The sequence below is a fragment of the Streptopelia decaocto genome (assembly GCF_964273445.1).
Source record: "Streptopelia decaocto genome assembly, chromosome: 5".
In the NCBI taxonomy this organism is placed as follows: domain Eukaryota; kingdom Metazoa; phylum Chordata; class Aves; order Columbiformes; family Columbidae; genus Streptopelia; species Streptopelia decaocto.
Window position 1 is genome coordinate 16761179 of NC_138659.1, and position 22859 is coordinate 16784037.

Sequence of the window (22859 nt, forward strand, 5' to 3'; positions counted from 1 at the left end):
TACCCTCTCCTTGGGCACCCATCGACCAGAGCAGCCCAAACTGTTTGGTAATCGGGAGCTAATTGAATACATTTGCAATTACTCATCCCCCTCTTCCCCCCCAGCTCCCCGGGTCTGTTTCCACCCTGGAAGTCTGTGCTCTTTCGGACTGAGAGGAGCATCTGAAATTATCAGTGCTAATTCCCTATGGCTCTGTTTATTAGGCCAGAGGACTTCCCCAGAGTAATCAAAACCAGCCAGAAATCGCATTAAACCCACAAAACAAACACTGGTGTTTGCAGCACAAAGCCCTTCCTGTCTCATTAAGATCAATTAGGTTGTCTTGAGCAAACTTTCTCCCATCTTTCTACTAAGCCTGGACCATTAAGCCCATCCTCCACCTAAACAATCTCAACAGCAAATCTGAAGGTGAAAAATACCCGTGCATCACTGCCTCTGCTTGCAGGCAGGCTCTCTCCAAAGCTGGCTGCAAAGATAAAGACATCAAGGTAGGGTGGGTATCAAGGACATCTCTCTCATAGCCCTTTCCTCCCTGCAAAGAGGTGTGCATATGCAAGTCATCTCTCTGGACCATCCTGGCTCACCTGGCCCCAGCATCGGCTCCAGGAGCCCCCCTGGGTCCGTGGGGTGGGCTGACCAGCAGCTCCACATGGGTTAGTGCCTCCCGGTGTTTATTGGAGGCCACAACGAAGTCTTCCAAGGCCAAAAGTCCCAGCTGGTGTAAAGCAGCATGGCTTATCTGCAGCGCTGATTTACACGGAGCATCTGCTGTGAGGGGAAGGGAGGAATAAGTGAAAGCACCGAAAATTCAGGTGGCGGAGCCACCTTGGCACTGTGGGGGATCTGGGATACCCAGCAGCCAGGGTCAGCTGTCCCTGGCAGCATGAAGAGTCCTGGCAGAGGACAGCCCTGAGAGACAGAGGGAAGGAGAAGGGGTGTTGGCTGGTCCCCCAGCACCAGCTGTGAGTGGGCCAAAAGGGCTGCCATCTTGGGTTGCATCTGACCCTCATGGGCTGCACACAGTGATGGAGCAGCTGCTGCCCAGCACACGGGGATGCTCTGAGGCACCGGGGCAGCTGGGGTCCCACAAATACCACACGCAAATTCCCAGCCTGGCATCAGCAACCAGCAGCCAGAGGTAAGCACCCAAAGCAGGGACTTCAACTGCAAACCCTTAGATCTGCAGCCTCCATCCCCACCTCCCTGCTGTGAAACAAGCCCACTTTCTCACAGGCATGGCTGAGCATCACACATGGCAGAGAAGATGTGGCTTTGCTGAGAGCAAGCAAGGAAAGGAAAGACATAATTAAACTCCTGACTCTAGCTGCAAACATTGCATAATGAAATTAGCCCCCCGGCCCCAGGCTGTGAGCTTCCTGCAGAGCAGCGGAGCACAGACCAGGGCAGCAGCAGCCCCTGGGGCTACAGCAGCAGCTCCAGCTCACCTTCAGGGGTGTTCACTGGCCCTGCTAAAGCCTAGGCATCCTCTTATCTCTCCATAAAATAATTCCCCCTGACTGCTCAAGGCTTGCAGATGTTGGCACGAACTCATGGGATTCCCACAGTGAAGGAGCTGTCTGCACCTGAACGGGGATAACAAGCTCGTGTGCTCGGACAAGTGTCCTGTTTCCATTAAACTTAAAAATAGCGGTACTTCTGAATCGTTCCAGGTCCAGCTGGAAGAGGACTTTTTCATTCCCAAATGAGAGCACCCTGGTGCAGAAGCGCACACATGCCAGGAAGCTCCTGGATCCTGCTGCTCAGTATCCCCAGCCATGGAGAGAACAAATTTGCGACTGCTTATGAGCCCAGGAAGTCACACAGAGAGGATGCTGCATGGGAAAGATGATATTAATTCAACGGGGAGGGTGCCTGTGTTTTGCTTGGGGGTGGAAAAGGAGAAGGGATGGGAGCTGCCCCCATCAGATGGGAACCACAGGAGAATCTGACAGGATTTCTGCTAGAAGGCAAATAACATCAGCCAGCCTCCAGAGATCGTTTGTTTTCTCAGAAATCTTAACATGCAAGTACTGGAAAATAAATAGCAATCCTAGAGAAACCCCAAAGTCTCTTTATTTCATCTTTTTTTTTAACCCAGAAGAGGTGGCTGTGCAGGACTTGCCTCCTCACTGTGCTAGGTGCTGCAAGGGATGCCTGCAAAGGGAGGACCAGGAGTCACACAGATGCAGGAAAAATCACAGGCTTATGTGGCCTGCTTAAAGGTTTAAACTTAAATATGGAATTGGAGCCTGGTTCTGCACTGGTGTGTCTGGAAGCTGGTGTGGGATATTCCTCCTCTGCTGTGCTTGCCCCAGCCCTTGCTCTGTCCCTTCACCAGTGCAATGATGCAGACGAGCGGTAGCATCTCTGCCCTGAAGGCTGGATGCACAGGTACCTTTGTGGAACTAAACCAACGTAGCAAAGCTGCCACTTGGAAAGATCCAGGAGCAGATGGTGTCATGCACACATGCGTTTGCATTTTCTCCTTCCACAAGCAAAGCTGCTAAACACCTTGATCCCACATGGAGGATGTTTGATGAATCCTACTTAACAGTTCGGTGCAACCCAGAGGGCTCATATTTGCAAGGACGTGGGAAGGAAGGGAAAGCTTTGCAATGTGAGGATGAAGCAGAAATGAGTCCCTGTCAGTGGCACATGAAGTGGTGAATGGAGCAGAAGAGCTGTGGTGAAGTGCTCAGGTTGTTTTAAAGAGCAGCCTCTGCACTGAGCCCGGGAGAAATCCACAGGGATCCCTGCTGGAGGGTGAGAAGTGTGAGCTGCGCTTGCCAACGGACAAAGCCACTGGCTGAAAAATTGAGTGTTTGCAACTAATTATTTTCAGTAACTGACCAGCTTTACGGATGGTTGAATAATATTCGTCTGATAAATTATTCATTATTTCTTTCCACTGATCAGCAAATCAATTAGCCACAAACCTCTGTTCAATTATTCATCCAGCTCCAGCAGGATAAATGAGGAGATTTACAACACAGACAACCAACTAACTTATATTTCCAAACAGGAACCCTTAAAGTCCTTAAACCTTGTTCTGAACTGGCTTAAATGACCCAGCACTTAGATTCACAGTTAAACTCCCAGAGCTCACGTCCTGTACACTGCCTGCTCTGCAATGTCTCCTGCCATCCAGCAGACCTGGGAGGTAAGGCAGCATGGACCTGCACGCACAGGCACAGCACACAGAGAGACACAATCTCAGGAGGTTCAGCAGGGCTCACAAGTGACCTGGAAACACAAGTGTGCTCCACACTGAAGAAAACAGTAGATATGGCCAAGGCAAATACAAGGTCCAGTGCAGAGGTAACGGGGTAAACAGTGGGTTGCAAATCTTTCTGGCTATAAGCTCCATGGATATGGTGATGGTGTACAAATCTCTCCAGCTATAAACTCCATGGGTATGGGCCTGTTGGAAAGTCGCATTTCTGCAAATTAACCTCTACTGTTATAATTCACTATAAAAGCACTCTCCCACCACAATTAAGGAGTGTTGACAATATTAAGCTGCACAGTAAATGCAAGTAAGAGTTATTAGACTAACAAATAGTCACATTAGCATAAGAGCTGGCTTTGCCTCACAGGAGTAGCAACCTTAGAGGTTGTGTAAGTGAAGCATAATTCAGCATAAGTGTGATAAGTGACCAGGAGCACACAGAGAGATCTCTAAATCGCCCTGCTTTGCAAGATTTCACATCCCAACTGTATTGCTGCTCCAACTCAGAAGTGAGGTCTTCCTGCCATACCTGGCAAGGCCACAGGACCCTCATACCAATCTACAGTATTGCTCGTTAATGTGGTAGGAAATTAGAGTTGTGCCTGGCCTACATAGGTAAAGTGGGTCCAGACACAGGGGGACTGCTGCTGTAGACATCAGGCAGAACTTATTTTCCTGCATCAATGTAGGAGTAAGCACAGGAGTAGCAACACACTCCATGTGGAAAGCATCACCTGCAGCTTTGATTGATTTGATTAGTAGATTAAGCTCATATTCGTATAAACACACTTGCTGCCTTAATCCCCTTTCATTCAGCTGCCCAAGAGGGCCCCCTTCCCACACAGTCTCATCCATAACTGCAGAGGTTTGGTTCATCTGGAGCAGCTTTGGCTACAGGCAAAAGGCTGTGAAGGCACCTCCCTCTGCTGCCACTCACAGCCTCCCCAGGGATGTGTGCTCAACTGTCCTGGTCACCTGCTACAGAGCAGCCTCCAGCCTTTACCCCAAGAAACTGTTGGCTCTGGGTTGGATAATTTTCCAGTAGTTAGCTTCCCAGTGCAGAGGAACTGTAGCCACATCAGGGAGCTGAGCCAGTCAGCTGCCTCAGGGGTACCTACTGCTTGAGAGGCAGTGGGAGAATCTGGTCCAGCCAATTCTGTGTCTCACGAGGGTTCTCCATTTATGCTACCAAGGGACAGTGATTTCCTTTGCAAAGAGTGAAGGTGCAACGGTTCTCTCTTTGCATAGTGCTGAAAGCCTGCAGGTAGGAGAGGTGTGAGCAGAGCTGCAGGCTGGCATCCCTCTGGTCTCAGCATTTCAATGCTGCACGTCCTCACTCATCTAACCAAGGAGACACTTCTCCTGGGTCACTGGTTCTGCATCCCAGGAAACACTCAAACTGAGGCTGGATGTCTAGGACAAGACTCACCACTATTCAACCACTGCTTTCAAAAACTAAGGTCTGCGGAATTAAGAGATTTCCCGTGGAATCAGTTCCTGTGCCTGCGGCTCACCAGCAAAGCCCACCTAGGGCAAAGTGCCTTCAGTACTGCTGAGTTCAGAGCTGCCCCAGCAATGCTCCTGGTGAAGCATCGTACCTGTGGCTGGGCAGGGCTGGGTGAGGCAAGAGGGCACAGCAGGGGCAGGAGGAAGACTTGAAAAGTGCTACTGAGACAGGGCACATGCTTGTCCTGAGCTCCCCATGTGATGATATAGGACCTCTGCTATGGGGGCACAGGCTATGGGGTGGAGGAAAAGACTGGGTGTTTTCCTTCACGTTTTCCAGCAGAGCAGCTGAGCCAGTCCCAGGACACAGACAAGAGAAGGGCTTAAAGATGGTGTCCTGGTCTCTGGGACTGGCCACAGCTTCCCAGGATGGTGACAGGGAGTCCTAGGTCCTGGCACTGAAACCAGCTCCTGGGACTGGGCCTGAGAACTTCGGGACTCTAGGACTGACTGCAGCCCCCAGGGATGAGGATGGAGACAGCGATTCTGGACTCTGATGTTGCTCATAGGTCCCCAGGATGGGGACAGGTGTCCCGAGGTCTAGGACCAGTCCCAGCTCCCAGCGACACAGGGACGGAATCCCAGAGGACGGGTTTACTCTCGGGTGCCAGGAACAAGGATGGGGCTCCCCGGCCGCAGGATGGCGGCGGAGGAAACCCCAGCTCCCAGGAATGGGGTCCCGGGGGACAGGGCTGCTCCCGGTTCCTGACGATAGGCTGGCAGACTCAGAGATCGGCTGTCGCAGCCCGCCGTACGGCGGGGTCCGGTCTCCCCCCGGCGGCGCGGGGCGGAGGGGCGATGGGGACGCCCTCCCCTCCCCGCCGCACCGGCGCACCGCCCCGCCGCCCGCCCCCAGCGCGCCTCCCGCGGACGGCGGAGCGCGGCGCGGGGCCGCGGGGCCGGCGGCGGGGCGGTGAACGGCAGCGGGGCGGCCCGCAGCCCCCGACGGCAGCGGCGGCGATGCGGCGAGGCGGAGCGGCGGGCGGCGAGGCGGGGCGGCGGGCAGCGCGGCGGGGGCGGCGGGCGCCGCGGGGCTGAGCGGCGGGCGGCCGGGGCTCCGCGGCCCCGGGGGGGGCACCCGCCCGCCCGCCCGGCGCCGCACCCGACATACGGATTTACGGCGCGGATTGCAGCCTCCGGAGCGGCTCCCGCAGGTAAGGCACCGCCGGCAGCACCGGGGGGCACTGCCGCCCCCGCGGTCTGGCTCCGAGCATCCCCCCTTGCGTTAGCGCAACGCCGGGCTCCGGACGCGGCACAAGTTTCCCCCGTTGCGGTCCCACCGGGCACCGTCTCACTCCATCACCCCCTCCCCGATCCGCCAACGGATGCTGCAGAATGGGGCTGCCACGGGCTGTGCCCCCCCGCCGGCCACTCGCCCTCCCCTGCGCTCCCCGCTGTGCCCCTGCACCCCCTAGACCCCCGGCGGGGAGCAGCATGGGCCGGGGTCCCGCTCGGGCAGCGTCGCGCACCGTCCGGCTGCAGTGGGCGAGTGCCGGGGGGCTGCAGCCAACGCGCCCCCCAGCTCGGCGGTCAGGTCGCCGGGGGAGAGCAGAGAGAGGTGCTTGGGCGGATGCGGTGGAAGCCTCTGATGCTTTTGGAGCAAACTTGGCTGCGGGAAACATGCCCACAGCCAGGGAGCCCCGAGTGGGGACCTGTGGGACAGGAGCATCCCGCAAGGGGACCCCCCAGAGCCTCCTGCTACTCGGGGTGCTGGGTGCCTCACCTCGGCAGGTGGCCAACCCAGGCTCAGAGATGCTTTTAGGCTAGGCCTCAGCTGGAGGATGCAAGAGCCGTGTTTGATCTCTGTCTTCCCCAGAGAATGTGAACTCCCTGCAGTGCTCTTTGCAGGGGGGCTGAGTGCCAGGGGGCTTGCCTTGTGGGCAGGGATGCTCCTAGTCTCCACGCTGGAAACCCTTCCTTCCCCTTTGCAGTCAACTTCAGAAAGCTACTGTGGGAGAAGTGGCACAACCTGTGGAAGAGGTGACACAGCCCAGTGGTCACCACACACCAGCTCGACCCTCCCCTGGGCATGCTGAACATGTTCTGAGTGGGACTTTCCCCTCTCCTACCCTGCTAGCAGAGATGCTGCTTACCCGCAGACTTGAAGTGCATGGGATGACATGAATACTGTTGGGGGTCCTGCCTCACTGGCCCTGTCAGCTGTGTATTTTACTTGTGGGGACTTTCCCGTGCCTGGAAGATCCCCATTTGCAGCCTTTTCCCCCTTTTTCCTGCATAGTGTCAGACTGTCACCATCCGTTGGGCAGACAGGCTGTGCAGCCGAGCTGTGACTTGCCGTGGGTGTGGGGTATTGATCTGCAGCTCTGCCGGAGCCCGTGTGAAGTTATGCTCAGCCCAGCATGTCGCTTGTGGAGCCTGATCTGATGCTGCTGAGCTGGAGGCGGAGGGTCAGATCCAGACTCCTCACTCTGGACACACCACTGTCCTGTCAGGCATCTGGCACGAGGGTGTTTTCACCAGGAATCTGGATGCCTCTTTAGCTGTGAGCTGCCTTTAACTGAGCCCATCGGAATTCTCGGTCCCGGTACCATCCTCTCCATATCTCCCAAGCCTGCTGAGCCCTGTGGGTCTCGAGTAGCTCCTTGATCTGCCGGTGGGCTGGGCTGCATTCAGTCTGTGGGATGTCCACCTCACAGCTGCACATCACAGGTGTCACTTGCCTTCTCCCCCAGGTGCCTGTTGGGTGCAAGAACAGATGCAAGTGTGACGACTGCATGCAAAATCCTCCTCCAGAAATTCTCATCTCCTGAGCATCACCGACATAAGATGAAATAAACACAGATCCTGCAATTTTAGGGCTCTCTACAGGTTTTGCTGCAACCTACAGTAGACCAGGCTGAATATAAAACAGGTTTTTCCCTGGTTCCCAACGCAAAGCTTTTGCCATCAGAATTAAGACAGAGGTTTGGCTGCTTGTTTAAGCCAGTTTTACAGAAAATTGCCTCTGGTTAAGACACTAGCAACCCCAGCCCATTTACCTCCATGGCTTCAAAGGCTGCATGAGCATAACTGTTCTTAAACTCCCCTAGACTTGGCAGGGCCAGTGTTGCTGCCAGAGAGGTATTCCCCTGCTCCCTTTAAAAAATAATAAGGGAAATAAATACAAAATACTGTGAAAATGTTGGAGGAAGGTTTTAGAGCAGTGAGCTGAGAAAGTGAGCATGGCTTGACACAGCGTTGTGGTTGGCGCTTCAGTCTGGAGCTGAAGTCCCCGATACTGCGTCCCTGTGTCCCCGTCCGTCTCTGGGCGCCCTGCTGTGTGCTGCAGGCACTCTGAGGAGCCCTTCAAAGGAAACCCAGCAGATGGCTGGCTCCTCCGTCACCTCATCGACAGCAGCAGGATATTCCCCAGGAGCACCATGTACAGGCACATACCGACCCAGGAGACAGCCCTGCTTATTCGGTTATTTAGCACATAGATCCAGAGAGAGCACGTTTTCCTGTGCCTGTTCTGCTTTAACAAATAGATAGGTTGCCGCTGATATTTTGCTATGGGCCGTGTGGAAGCACAGCTCAGGCACTGTGGTGCAGCTCATCATCTTGCTGGTTTTTATTTGGCTAATGGGTCTGTAACGCTGCCCAGGGGCAGTGGCAGGAGGGGGGTGCAGGTCCTGCCACCTGCCCCCCACCCAGGGTGACAGGAGTGAGCTCATGTTGGCCCCAGAGCCGCAGCAGGGCTCTGCTGAACCACGGCTGCCTGGGCTCTCCCTCTGCCTTCCCTGTTTGCTGCCGGTGCTCTGATAATAGCGTCGTGTGTAAATGGGGGATTTCTTCAAAACTCCTGGGAGGAGCAGCTGGCAATGGAATAGCTCTGTGGCAAAAATGTGTGCGTGTGTGTTAACTCCAGTCTGAACAGGAGAGGGAAAACATTCAGAGTTATGGAACTAATGCAAATGGTGTTGGCTTTCATCTCTCCCTGCAGCATCCTTTATGGAAGGCATTGACACTTCCCCAAAGTCTGTTCCTCCCTACCTGTCCCTCAAGCACATCCAGAGCTGGTGAGGGGTGGCTCTCCCATCTGGAGAGAGGTGAAGTCAAAATATTTGAGAAGGAAAGTTCTTATTTTAAGGTAGCAACTCTGGACATGGCAGAGGATTGCACACACAGACTGCGGTGTGTACTGCTATTGAGCGCAGGGGTGGGGACCGTTCTGAGCTCCCACTAGGCCACCACATGTGGGTGACCCACTGGGGAGGTGGACAGGGAGCGTGCCTCTGAGCTCACCCTGGCACAGCTCCGGGATGCTACCAGGCCATGCTTCTGCCAGTGGATGCTCAGAGCGGTCCCGCATCATGCTGGTGAGATGTGCTGGGAGACCCCCGAAGCTCATATCCAACAGCCACCTGCCCTGGGGTCCCCAGGTGTCCTCTGGTCGCCAGCCCCAGTGGTTTGGGAGGCTGCTGGGTTTGCTGGTCTGCAAACAGCTCCAGAGTGGATTGTTGCCATTTGGGAGGAAGGCTCCAGCTCAGCAGAGACAAACAAAACAGGATTTCATGAGCACTCTAGCAATAGCTATTAGCTATGCTAAAAGGATTAACAGCTCTGCAGGACTCATCAAGTGTTTAAAACATAACTCAAGCATCAAAGGCAGCTGTTATAGCCTCACATTTTCACATCAAGTAACTCCGAAAATTCCTATCCAACTTAATTAAAACATCCACTAGGCTCATTAAAAGGGAAAAACAAAGCCTTTTTTCCTTAAGCACCAAGCCATTTTGAAGACAGGCGTTTACAGAAAAGTATGCAGACTTCTTTGTTAAAGAATCACCTTTGTGAAGGTCTCCTATCCCTAGACCACTGTGTCTGATTAATCTCAAGCTTTCAAAAAAGGAAATAAATATGTTTTTTTGGTTTTCCTTTTTTTTTTTTTTTTCCTGGCTAGAGACCACAGAAGAAAGATGAAAAAGTGAGGAGAGCTTTGTAGAGAAAGTTAGATAAGAGGGTGGGGGAGTGTCAAAACCAGACCTATAATAGGAAACAAACCGCTGAAGTGCTGGTGAAAGTACCTTTCATCTTGAAGGCTCCAAAGTGCCATGCAGTGCATGAATACACACAAGAGCTGGAAAATAATTGCCAACAACTAGCGTCATGAGATGAAGTCACCACCTTTGCTGGCAGCAGAGTCACCGCAGGCAGGTCACTGGCTCACCCTCCGTCAGCCCCCGGCTGCCTCTCTGCTTGCTGGATTTGTCACCCGTGTGAGCTGGCTCAGCCAAGCTATTCTGCAAGATCCCAGGGCAAAGTTTTAGATGCCACAGTTGTGTGACAATTCCATGAGGACCTATGGTCCTGAGCTGGCCCGGTGTGGCCGGGGCTTGAAGGTGCAAATCAGCTCCTTGCCTCACATCCTTGGTCCCGGGCAGCATCACCATCATCTCTCATAGCGTCGTGATTTAATTCTCCTTCCCCATGATGTGCCCAGTCTCAGTGACGCTGGGTCACTCCCAGGCTTCAGCATGTATCCTCCACTCTCAATCTCCTCTGTCTGCCTCAGAGGCCTTTAGTTATTTCAGGTGCCCTGGGGAGACTTAAAATAGGTAGAGGTATAACTGGGCACATTAAATACAATATTTAAACTTAGTAAATGATTTTTTTTACATCCATAGAGGCCTTGAACGTTTTAGGATTCCATCCCATTTATGTTAACCGTGTTGGTTTTCATCAATAATGAATTAGCATCCCCCCAAAAAAAGAATTAATAGCTCCTCTCTTTCCTCCTGTTTATGAGTGAGTTTGATTTCTTCCTTTTCACACTATCCTGTGTGGACAGAGCGTGCCTGGAAACACCATGCTGAGAAATGCCATCAGGAGCAGAGCTGCTCCTGCTGCATCTTCCTGAGCAGATCTGCAGCACACCTTGCCTCTTTCCTTCCCACTTGCCCATAATCTCGAGACACATTGTAGGACTTGAGCAAACAGCCTCCCAACCCTGGGTGCCCTCCAGGCTACCCCTGGGGACCCAACCACACTCCGGTGCCGGGGACAGCAAGCTGCAGTCATGGGAAGGCTTGTGAGCACAGACTTCATGTTCATGCACGGTGGGGATGTGAAAATGTAGGAATTAGGAGGTAGACATGGTTTTTACATCAAGTGTTTATAGCACCTTGCTCACTTTGTGTCTAGACATAGCTATAAATGAAGGAGAGGGCTATTACCTAGGAATAAAACTACTGAAACCAGCCCTGGAGAGCTTGTCACTGTATTTCCAAGGAACTGGGAGATTCCTTATGATTAATGTAACAATATTGAAGGCTATAAACTCACTGCAGTTGGGTACTGAGTCAGGGGACACACTTACAATGTACCTGCCACTTGCAGCTTAGACTAAGCATTAACGATGGTCTCGCCGGCCCTTGGCCATTCCTAGGGCTGCCGCTTGCTGACAAATCAGGGGTTCAGTTTAACCAACTCCACCAACTGCAATGGCATAATAAAACAGCCCAGCAATCGCCAAGGTGTAATTTCTCCTTGCAGTGCAGACAGGTGGTGGTGTGGAGAAGAAGAGAGGCTGTGGAAACTGCCTTCACACCTGCTGACTTTGGACAGGGGAAGCAGGAGCTCTGTGGTGTGCAGGGACAGCCTGTGCCACCACTGATACACCACTATCACCACACAGTGCCGCGTATGTGCATGTGGTGGGGACTTCAGGCTCCTGTGTGGATGGGAAACACCTGGGATCTGAAACAGAATCCCTCATCTGCATCCCAGGCCTGACATGCAGGATCGTGCCCTGTAAATACTGGTGGGAGAAGTTAGACTGCAGGGATCTCAGTTTTTTTTTGATGCAAATTCTTTCCTCTAATCTCTGCTTCTACTGTGTCCAGCACAGCAGGGTCTCAGTCTCTGCCTAAGGCTTTGCAATACTGTGATAGCATCAGCAAAAGTAATAAAGAAGAGGATGGACTCCCTGGAAAAATGCCATGAAGCATACCACTGACATGCTCTTGACTGTATCCACAGCAAGAACACAAAGACTTATCTTTTCTGCTAAGAGGAACCTACCTACGCTAGGTCTGAGTGATGGAGTGGAGCGGCAGGGGGTGTATCTTCTGAGCCCTCAGTTGAAGGGCTGTCATGAGAGGATGAAAAAGGGGATAGAAAGGGTCATGCGATGGTTGGGACCTGTTGGGACTCGCTAGTTCATGGCTGACCTCTCTTCCGAGGGAGGAAGGAGGGATGGGAAGGAGCAGCAACATGAATGGTTGGTGCAGGAGGCAGCAGGTGGGGAATCTGGGTCAGTACCTTTTTGTCTGTAGGAGATGCTTCCCAGGTTAGGTTTCCTCTGCATATTGTGTGCCATGTCCAGGCTTTATCCCCGCCGGGAGTTTTCTTGTGCCATGTATTCAAAATTAGGAGGTTCTTGGATAATATGGGCCTCCTAAGTACCTAGGACCTATTAAAAGCTGCTCTCATTTGACTCCATAAAAAATGCTGTTGGGAATACAGCGACGCTTCTTGGATGGGAGTAAATATTGGCCCTGAATGAAGTTACTGATAATGGGAGATAAGTTATCAACAGCTGTTTAACCTAATATTACTTCCATACAAGATAACACTGAGCTTTTGCAAGAGGTTAATAACTAGATGCAGAATCCATCACTGCATATAAAGACACCTGACAAGCTGCAGCCTTAATTTTTCCCCTGGAGCTTTATTACAGCTGAAGGAACATGTCGCAGAGAAATGTGCTGCTAGATCAGGCCCAATGCTGTTAAGTACATGGCTCAGTACAGTGGCTGGGGGACAAGCATGTTTCCCTACGCATCTTACTCCTCCGGTCAGGTAGGCTGGGAGGGCATTGTTATATGGTTATATTAGTGGAGCTTTTGCTGCTGCTAATCAGACTTGAATCCTTGTGCTGGGCAATGCCTGCATTGCACATCTGAGCACAGTGATCACGGAGCAATGAGTGAAGGAAGGTTATTAATTAATATTGCCAGGCTATACCGGGCATTAATACAGATATTTGGGAGGTAGTGTCGAAACACAAAGTGTGCATCAGTTACAGATCACAGTATCCCCATGGAAGGAAATGCAACTGATCCTATACAAGGTTTTAGCCCACAGTTATGGGTATATTTTCCACATTGTCTTAGATGGCTACTCGTCTCTTGTATGTCTGTTACAGTCTGCTGTTGGACCTGTAATTCCACAGGGTTTTTAGGAAGAAGAGCTTGGCAAGGGCCAGAAGCATTTAGGGAGATTGGGAAGGCCCCGCTAGTGAGCAGCACTCGACTCTGCCACCAGCCGCAGGCACCAGACCTCTCCACAGGACAGCGTCTCCCCGGTGCTACCCACAGCGCAGAGCTGAGGCAGAGGAGATGTCTCCAGCCACCTCCGCGATGTAGCATAACACTGGCTATTTTAATTACATTCTGCTCACTTGATCCTGGCCATGGATGCTGTGGCCTTTCAGCTTTACAGGTCAGAGCCATCTGCGAAGGGGAGGGCTGGGATGCAGAGGGAACCACTGCCCGCAGGAGCTACAGGGCTCCTTGGTCCTTTGCACGGGCACCATCCCCGGTGCTGCCTGAGCCCTGAGCATCATGTGGACACAAGATCACCAGTATTAACTAATGCCCAGCTCGGACATGCCTCGAGTGTCTGTGAAGACACCGATGGGCTGGAGTGAGCCCTCAGCAGAGGCTCCTGGCAGGAGCTGGGCTGGCGTTCTGTGCTCCTGGCTCCCAGCCCCTGCTTTATCCAGCAGACCACACTGCTGCTCGGCAAAGCTGGCTGCAGATGCTAGGATGGCAGCTGCACTCCTATTTATCCCTATGGGGATGATGAGCCCAAATGAAGACCCTTGGGAAATCAGCACAGAATATAAAAACCTGGCTGTAAAGCAGAAGCTTGGACTGTGACAGCTCTGCAGATAAACCTGTGTGAGAGCCCAGCTGTGCAGAGCATCCACCGAGACCCACCTTCATCCCTTCTCACGAGGCCATCACGTCTTTCCTTTCTCCCAGAGGAAGCACCTGGAAGCATATCCAGGTCCCTGCATCTGTGGAGGGGACAAGTCCTCAGTTCCCCCAGGGCCGAGAGGTTCTTCCTCAGATTGTGAGGCTGGAGGGAGCAAACAGATGAGCACCTTGCAAACATGCTCCCTTCAAACCTCCCACAGTCTCAGGGCAGGGAGGCTCAGAGAAACACTGTAGCCCCCAATAACAAAAGTTGTAGGAGCTGCTGCACTACCTGGCATGTTGGGAGCTCTGCCTAGTCATTTTTCGGCTAGCTCCATTAAACAGTCCATAGCATTACCTGCCTAGGCAAGCACATCTCTGCAGTGTTGCTAGTAACTCCAGTCAAGAAGAAAGCCGCTATTATTAATCCTTGTATGTGGCTGCTTTTTCCCAACTGAAGCGTTTTAGCTGAACTTTCTACCCCCGTGCTGTTTGCAAACCACACAGTGTGCGAGCGTGCCCTCGCGCTTCCCACACACGAGACCGAGCAGGATAGCAAACAAATTGCAGGTCGCCGGTTGTCCATAGCAATTAGCAGACAGCTCAGGCTGCCAGCTGCCACTGCCCTGGGGTGGCTTTTCTGTTCCCTGCGGGTTCATTTCTGCAACAGCAGCAGAGCCGGGTGATTTAGGTTAGCTTTTCTGTAGCCACCCCCTGCCCTGGCACATCATTTACACTGCGAGGTTAAAGTGTAGTTTGATAGGAAGTTTATTATTAAAAATCAGGAGTTGTTGCATTATTGAAGTTAGGACAGCTTGATTTGAACCCTCTGGAGTTGTATGCTTGCATTTAAAAAGCTCAAGAAGTCCCTGTAGATCTGCTGGCAGCATGGCAGCGATTCCCTCATGCTAAGGCTGGACAAGTTCTGCACAGAATCATCATAGAATAGTTTGGGTTGGAAGGGACTTTCAAAGGTCATCTAGTCCAAGCACCTGCTCCCTGCTGTGCCGTTCTCTCTGGATTTTAAGCTCCTGCAGCAGTTTACGTCTGCAAGCAACATGCTTACTGGCAACAGCTTCCCTGGTTTTCTGCATTTCCAGGAGAACCTGCCCGCACACTGGCGTCCCAAGATGTGGGTACTGTACACCAGTTGTGCTAATGAAGCTTTCATTGCCACCACACTCCCTTTTTCTGGGCAGCTTCCACATAATTAATTTACCTGTGGAGCCCTTGGCTCTGATTGTAAAGCTTTCCTTTAATCCCTTTGCAAAATATCCAGCTTTTGGTTTGCTTTTGTTTGAATTCCCCTGATGTAGCTTAAATTTCAGTGGTTTTCAGCATGCAGCACAGCGGTGAGCGGCCCAGGGCTCCCCCAGAAGGGGAGCCTCTTCCCTCCACTCCTCCCTGTCCCTCTTGCAGATACAGTAATAGAATCGCAGGTTTGTTCAGTTCTTATTCCTCTAATAGAAATCAATTTAATTTTTTTTTTTCTTTGGTTTCTCCTTTGATTTCTTAGCTTTTCTAATCTTCCCATGTTTTCTGCAGCTACACAACTCGTCCCACCTAATAGCCAGAACAACTTTTCATCTCGTGTAGCATCATGCGCTGTTAGACTTTGAGCAGTACTTGTGCTTCCCTGGCTCGGCGTGGAGGTCATGGCGGGGCTAAATCACCTCTTATTAATTCTCCCCTGCCCTCCTGTTTGGCAATGAAGCCTCACAGTCCCATAGGGATCTTATCTCAAATTCACGGGAAGAGAGGAGTATTGCTTTGAACTCCCTCTTTGCACCCAAGTCTAGCAGGGGAAGTATAGGAAATTTATAGTTGCAAAATAACTTTGCAAAGGAGTGCTGAGCTCGATTTCCTTGGCAAAAGCAAAATAAAACTATCCAGGGAAGAGGGGAGAAGGAGTAAAGAAACTGCAGGAGCTGGCAGACATCATAGGAGAAAATGTTTAAGGAGAGGGGAGAACTGGTGCACCCTTAATGTGAATTTGCAGGGAACTTATAAACCTGAAGGGAAATAATCATAGAGCTTGGGTAGTTTAGGTTACATTATTGGGACTCATTGCTCTTCATTAACCTACCAGCCACCCGGGTTCAGGTGTCAGCTCAACATTAAACCGCAGCCAATCCAAACTTCCTCAGTTTGAAAAATTGGTGGAAAATTGGGTTTTCAAGTGAATGAATGTGATTTTGTGAAGCACCTGCCTTCCTCAATACTGTTACATCCTTCAAGATCAAAAATCTGAAAACATATTTGGGCCTGAAATCCAGATTTGGGCTTCAGCCAGAAAAGCTGAAAAAATGCTGTTGTGTTTATTTGTAAGTGAGGAGTCTGTATTGTTCCCCATGTGCTATGAGGGCTTCACCCCTCTACCTCCCCAAAGAGGTGGGGACCCAGACACTGCCTTCCTGGACAGCAACATAGAAAGCAATTTTGATTATTTCCGCTCTGGATAACCTAATTTTTCAGCTGTCTCTGCCAAGCATGCTCTCCCTGGCTCAACAGGACAGGAATGCGCAGGGAGAGCATAAGAAAGACGCCATCAAGGTGGGAAGGATGGATGACGGCTCAAGCAGCTCTGGGATGAGGATAATGTATCGTGGCCTCTAATTTGGTTGGGAGAAAAGGTAGAAGCGGGCCCAGAGAGTGGAAGAGGCTTTTTCACAATAGCTACTATTTATTGGTGGCTGAGAGAAACACACCTTGCGAGCTCTGTGTCTGCTGTTTCATTTCTGCCTTGCCCCTCTGCAATATAGGAATTCCTGCTAGAATTCAGAGGTACTAGCTGAAAACTGTCCCGTGAGATGTTACTTACAGTGGACGCTGGTATGAGGAGTCCCCATCATGGAAGATGTGGTGTAAACCCGGGTGAGCAGCCCGGCTGCAGGCGAAGGGACTGAGCTCGGATCCACGCTGGGTGCTGATGCCACCAAGGCACCCGACCAAGGGCTTTTGATTCCGCAGTGGCCTCCTACAAAGTTTGTAGCTGCTGTAAAGCTCAGGGTGGCTGAGCACACTTTTTGCATGACGTTCACAGCAGAGCGACCTGCTCACATTGAGTTGTACCCAAAATGTATGCAATCCAGCATGCATGTTATTGAAGCATCCCAGAAATACAACGCGATCCTGTAACTGAATGCTTGATCGATGCACACAGCGAGGGAAGTTAAGGGTTCCTCCTAAAACTCACAGCCCAGTGCCGTGCTGCTGCTCAGGGTGAGCTGTGCTGTCCCCTGCAGCGTGGGGATCCTTCAAGGGCTGTTGCTGTAAAGATCGTGGGTGACCCTGCAGCAGTATCAGCAAGTACAAATGCAAAAATCCCACCAGTAGATTCTGTTCGTCTTCTGCATCATGTTGTCTGGTTTAATATAAAGCATCTGCAAGCCATCACTGGGCAGGAATTCATTGTCAGACAGCTGTCAAGCTTAATTGGGTTGTCCGGTAAAATATCTTGCATATAAGTAAATCAAAAAGAGTAGGGCCCATAAAAGGGCCAGCATGTGGCACATTCATGTTATTTATAGGATTCTTTGTGGTGCTCATCACCATGGCAGCTACGAAGGTCAATGCTGACAGTTGTAGAGAAATGCCACATATGTTTGAAAAAAACCCAAAACATATATGAAATAAAACATGGTAACACATTCCAGTGGAGCTGGGAGGCAAACGTGCAGTGTCCGCAGGGAGCCCCTAGCCCCACAACAGCAGGACGGGTGGGGAAGGGGACATGGCAGGTGGTGGCAGTTCTGCGAGTTAAGGACTTTGGGGGTTGTAGAGCCCTGGTGCTGCATCCTGCCGTCTCCTTGTAGAAGCTGGGAATAAAACCCAACTCCCATTCTCTGCATCTTCTGCACCATGGCTGGCCCAAAGCTCCATCCTTCCTTCTTCCTGGCTGAGTTCATTCATGGTTAATTTATCCTCGTCTGTTCTTGCGTCAGCACTGTCCTTTGGCTTAAATAGCCATGCTCCCTCTCTGGTCCTTATGGCTCTGCTGAGTTTGGCAGTGCTGCTCCTGCCTGGCCAGGCTGGTGAGGGGGGTTTGTGCAGGGTGTGCACCCCATGCAGCATGGCATGGTGGCTCAGCAGCCCCAGCCAGCTTAATGCATGCTGCCAAAAAGCCCCAAAGTACCCGCATGGAGGAGGCTAGACATGCCTTCAACCAGTTTCTGCTCTTCAGGATGGAGCCCTTATATATCAGACTGTTTTTCATACCTTTCCTGTTTAATTGTACCAAAGCCAGTGGTGATTACTCACTCCAGGCTTAGTTTCTATAGCTGGCTCTTTTATAATGTTCTTTCTACTTAAAAAGCAAACAAAAGCAGCATCTCTTCATGTCAGTTCTATAACTGGCAGGTAAAAAGCCTGCTCCAGCCACATTCAAGCAGAATAAGTTTGAGTATCTGTGCCTCAGTCTCTACCTGGAAAGTAGCTGCTCACTAAACAGTATCAGCCCCAGCAGCACTGCTCCAAAATTACTCCAGGGAAGTATATAACAAACCCTCACCATGTGCCTTTTATTCTAAAACTACCTGGTCTCTCAGCTGGTGCCAATGATCCTAATTCCTCCATACAGCTGATCAGGTTCTTTCTCTCAGTGGATGCATCCCCATCTTCTTGTTTGCATCAGGTTGTTTCTTTCCATCAGGGTGTCATATCTCAGCCTTGACCCTAGAAACCCAGGATTTTTAAGCCTGTCCTTTAAGGATCTCTCTTTTTCTGTGGGGAAAGTTTTTCTATAAACTCAAATCTTCCTTCTCCTTAGCTAGCTGTGGCTTTTCTATCTGCCGTATCCCCATGGCAGCCACCTGTGGGCTTGCGTAACTGCTCCCAGTCCTGCACCTGAGTTGCAGCGAGGACACGTTCCTCACTTTGTCAGGAAAACCCCAGGGGACATCAAATTCATTATTAAAACCATTATTTCTGCTTGTTGATTGTAACCATATTTCTATTCCTGCAGGAGCATGGGAGTTCACACGTAGATGTTTGTAAGCGTTCAATTTATGCTTTCTTAATAACAGTAAAGTGCCTTTGCCAAAGGCATTTGGTTAAAGAGCTGAAGTAAATAAACACTCTGGGAATTTTTTCTGGCGAAAGAGAAGTAATGGGCTGTCCTGGAGCTTATACAACTGCTCCACTAACATTTGCTGCCCTGTTGCCTACTGTTAGTCCCACAGACATGACGGGCCTGGCTCTTAGAAATGAGCCCACGTGGGTAATGAATGCTAGGCAGCTGGTACTATGCTTTCTCCGGCTCCTACAACTCCATTCAAGGGCTTTTCTTGTGAAGCAAATACATAGGTTCTCTTTTTTGCTCAAAGACTTATATGCTTATTAAGCTTTCTGCAGCAGAAAAAAGATTGCGAGGCAATTCAGCTTGCTAGCACCGTCATGAATCCATGTATATGTTATGAATGGCAATGATATGCATGTGCCCTGGGCTTTACCCAATCATATCAAGCAGTAACACAAGTCAGGATGAAAATAAATCTTAATACCAACTGCCCTACATGAAGCAAATACTTATTTTACATAAAACCTAATTTTAGAATGTCAAGACTGTAGCTGATCCACTTTGTCTCACCATGACTTAGCATAATGACATGCACATAGATATGCATATATATAAATATATATATGCATATAGATATGCATATATATATTTTTATATATATATTTGTAAACATTCTCTTTCTACCTATTTTTTTTGCTGAATGTAAGTCCCCCAAGAGCCAGCACTTGCGGTCTCAGTCAGGAATCTCTCTGCACGCTAGCAATGCTCTTTCTCGGCTGGGCACAGGGAAGGCAGCGTGGGCACCCAGCCCTGCCATGTTAGCACGCAGTTAGCGTTATTCCTTTGGGCAGCAGCAGCTGGGAAATGCCACAGCATGGCTTTAACATTGACTTCCAGCATTTGCTGGGATCAACACCTCACGCTGGGTAAAACAAAAAAACGCTGATGGGCATCAGGCCCTGGGGATGCTGGCAGGGGATGCTGCCTGCAGCCCTGCCTCCCTTGCCTGCCGCAGCTGGCCCCACTGTAGTGATCTCAGGTCTGGCACAACAGCAGTGTCAAAATGTGCTGTAGCATGGGATTAAACAGTTCTCGTGCCCTTTGTCTGATACCCAGGGAGAGTGTTAGGGGAATGACAGAGGTTTCGAGGGAATGCCCCGAGGGAGTTGGGATGTGCTCAGGTTTTTAAGTGCTCTGGAAAAAGTAGCAGAGTGCTTTGCTCTTCAGCAAAACAAGAAAATAAAAAAAGGTACTTTTCTGCATTATACTTTCCTTGCATCCTCCCTGCGCGGAGTGTCTGAGTTCATTTATGCAGCTATATTAACTTTCACTTCACCTTACAGTGGTGTTTCCTTCCCCTGCACACTTTTCCCTATGCACAGCCCAGCATCCCCCAGCATGGCTGGCTCTATAGGGATGGCTTGGATGTGCAGCAGTGGGATGGGGTCAGGAGAAGTCAGTCTTGTTCCTCCCCAACTACGGGGTGATTCTCATAGCAGTCTGTGACACTACACGGACCAGAACCACAGTAGGGTTGCTCAGCTGCTCCCCACGATGCTTCTGCTTGTCCAGGTCCTTCGGGGCCCTGCACAGCATCAGGAGGGCTGGAGTGCAGGGATAGGGACCCCTATGGTTGTGTTAAAAGCTTTGCCATCCTCACTGCCCCGGAAGGCAGCAGGCTGTGGTGTGGCTGCAGAAGGCTTTTGGCTGGCACTGGAAGGCAGCGTGAGGTGTCTGGCACTGGTGGATGGAGAACGTGTGAGCCAAGCGAGGCTTGCAGGCTCAGGAGCCAGAAAGCAAAGCAAAATGCATGGTTATGGATTACTTTTTAAAATATTGCCGTGAGCATGATGCCACTCATGAAAAATCTGTTGTGGGAGGCCCAAATGCTTGAGACCAGCTGCCAGTGCTGTGTGAGGCTGGATCGTGGTGTGGAGCAGCTCTGGAGAAGCAAACGCCCATGGAAATGTATAGGGGAAAGGGCTGTGCTGGGGTGCTGCTGTCCCAGTGAAGGGGAAAGGTCTGCCAAGGCCACCCAGAAAGGAACAGAAAGGTGCTGCCACCCTGGGAAGGTGCAGTCCTACCTCCCTGCTGGAGGTACAGAGCAGGTACAGGTGATGAAATGACCTCCTGCTCTCTGCTTACTAAGAGAAAATAGTGTTTTCTGGCAGCACTACAGATCTGACATCTTAATCCATTAAACACTCTCAAAACATAAATCTGGAGGACATGATCAAAGCCCCTGGTGTGGGGAGAGGTTCTCCTCCCTCCAGCTGCCCTCTCCTGGGGTGACAGAGCCCCAGTACCCCACAGTGGGGTAGGTGAGGATGGAGGTTCCCACTGCAGCATCAGTTTGTGGGGATGTGATGCATCACTGAGCCCATCACTTCTGGCTCAGCTGGAGCAGGTCTGGAAGGAGAAACTGATTGTGATTTAAAGACGTCAGAATCAGGAAATCCATCATGTCCCTTGCTAATCTGCTGCTCTGATTAATTACCCTCACTATTAACTGCCTGTTACAAATATACACCTTATTTCCAACCAGAATTAGTCCCTGGGCATGGCTGGGCTGCACAATGATTCATGGAGGAGCATGGAGGGGCTGCAGGTACTGACACACACTACCATGCGTGTATGGCCACACCAGCACCCCCAGAACGGAACAGAGGGGACAGGAGTCTACCATGACGGGCACCCCCAGAGCGGCTCTGCGAGGGGGATGGGACCTACACCCAAGGTCTCAGGGACATTGCAGGGGTGGTGGGGGCTACAGGGGAGCAGAAGTGGGATGTGGAATGACACTCTGCCCCAGCTGCTTGTGGGAGCGTCCTTAGAAACTGCTCACGGAGCAGCACATAACGTACCGGTCCCCTTCCCACGCAGAAGGATCTTCCAGCAAATGTGCAGGAAGAGTCTTGCTCTGGCTCTGAGCTGAATTGTGCAGTAAATTAAGCCTGATCTGCGTGAAATTTCCTCCACATGTACGTTCCAGGGTGAAACTGGGAACAGGTTTTATCCAAATTCTCCTGTCTTTTTTCTTTAATTTTAAAAGTTAGAATCTCATGTAATTGCCTCTGTGCTCATGGAGACTAGGGGAATACTAAGAAACCCTCCAGTGGCTAATTGAATGCCTTATAAATGTTCCGACTGTAAGCAAAGTTCTCTATCTTACATTATAAAGATATTTAGGTCCAATTCTGTGCTAGGGTGATAATTTTATGAGGGATTTTCATATCTTTTGGATGCAATATGGAATGGATCATTACCTTTTTTTTTTACAGTTAATTGCTTTTATCATCCAGAAATATTCAGCATTAAATGATAATAAAGCGATTCTGCTAAGGAGGCCAAACACCATATAGCTTATTGCCTCATGGTACTATAGTGCACAACTCCTCGGTACTGCATTTCTGTGTGTCACCCTCCCCATTTGGCAGAGGGGCATGCTGAGGTCAGGGGAGCAGCACCTCACCCCAAATCACCTTTTGGCCAGGAGGGGAGAGCACTTTGATGTCCAGAGGCACAGGCCAGAGCCCCTCAAAATGGGGAAATTTTCTTGGTTTCCCTAGCATCCACATTTCCTGGCTTCCTAGTGCCTTCCCTGCAGCAGCCAGCACACAGGGGATGCTTCTGCACTGCTGCATCCCACTGCCAGGCTCAAAGAGAGGGTCAGGGGTGGTCTGCCTTGCTCCAGCCCATGGCAGGCACAGAATTTCTCTAGAATCAGCTGGTTTGTCTGGAACAAAGGAAAGTTTTTGCTCTTTGGGCAGCCGGGTTGCCTGCCAGGCTGGACTGGCACCTCTCTGCCAGATTTGCTACTTGGAGACAGGGATTCAAACCCAGGTTCAGATGTCTGCTTACTGTGTTGCCCGTAGCTTTCCAAGAATGCATTTTTCAATGGCCTTCTACAGCTTTTAATTAAGAGCATTCACATCATTTATTAATTATTTATTAACTCTTTACAGATGCTACAAACCCATTGCAGACATCAGTGGAGTCCTACTGATGCTTATAAGCTCATCAGCAGACATCATAATTGATGGCTATGAGCAATCTGCTGACCTGTTTGGCCCTGCAACAATTGATTACCTATTCAGTAAAACATCCAGAAATCATTTATGAACCTTTTATAAACCATTTATAAGTGAACAGGGACAGATTTATTCATTACTGTTCACGGGCT

General features: G+C 50.7%; 1 protein-coding gene across 1 annotated transcript in view; it reads left to right on the forward strand.

The window, feature by feature from the left end:
* The first annotated feature begins 5820 nt into the window (after positions 1-5820).
* Positions 5821-22859, forward strand: part of TMEM121 (transmembrane protein 121) — a 34710-nt gene continuing 17671 nt past the window's right edge. Inside the window, exon 1 of the mRNA XM_082053363.1 lies at positions 5821-5889. The gene's annotated coding sequence lies outside the window, so the exon portion shown is untranslated. The remainder of the gene's footprint in view (positions 5890-22859) is intronic.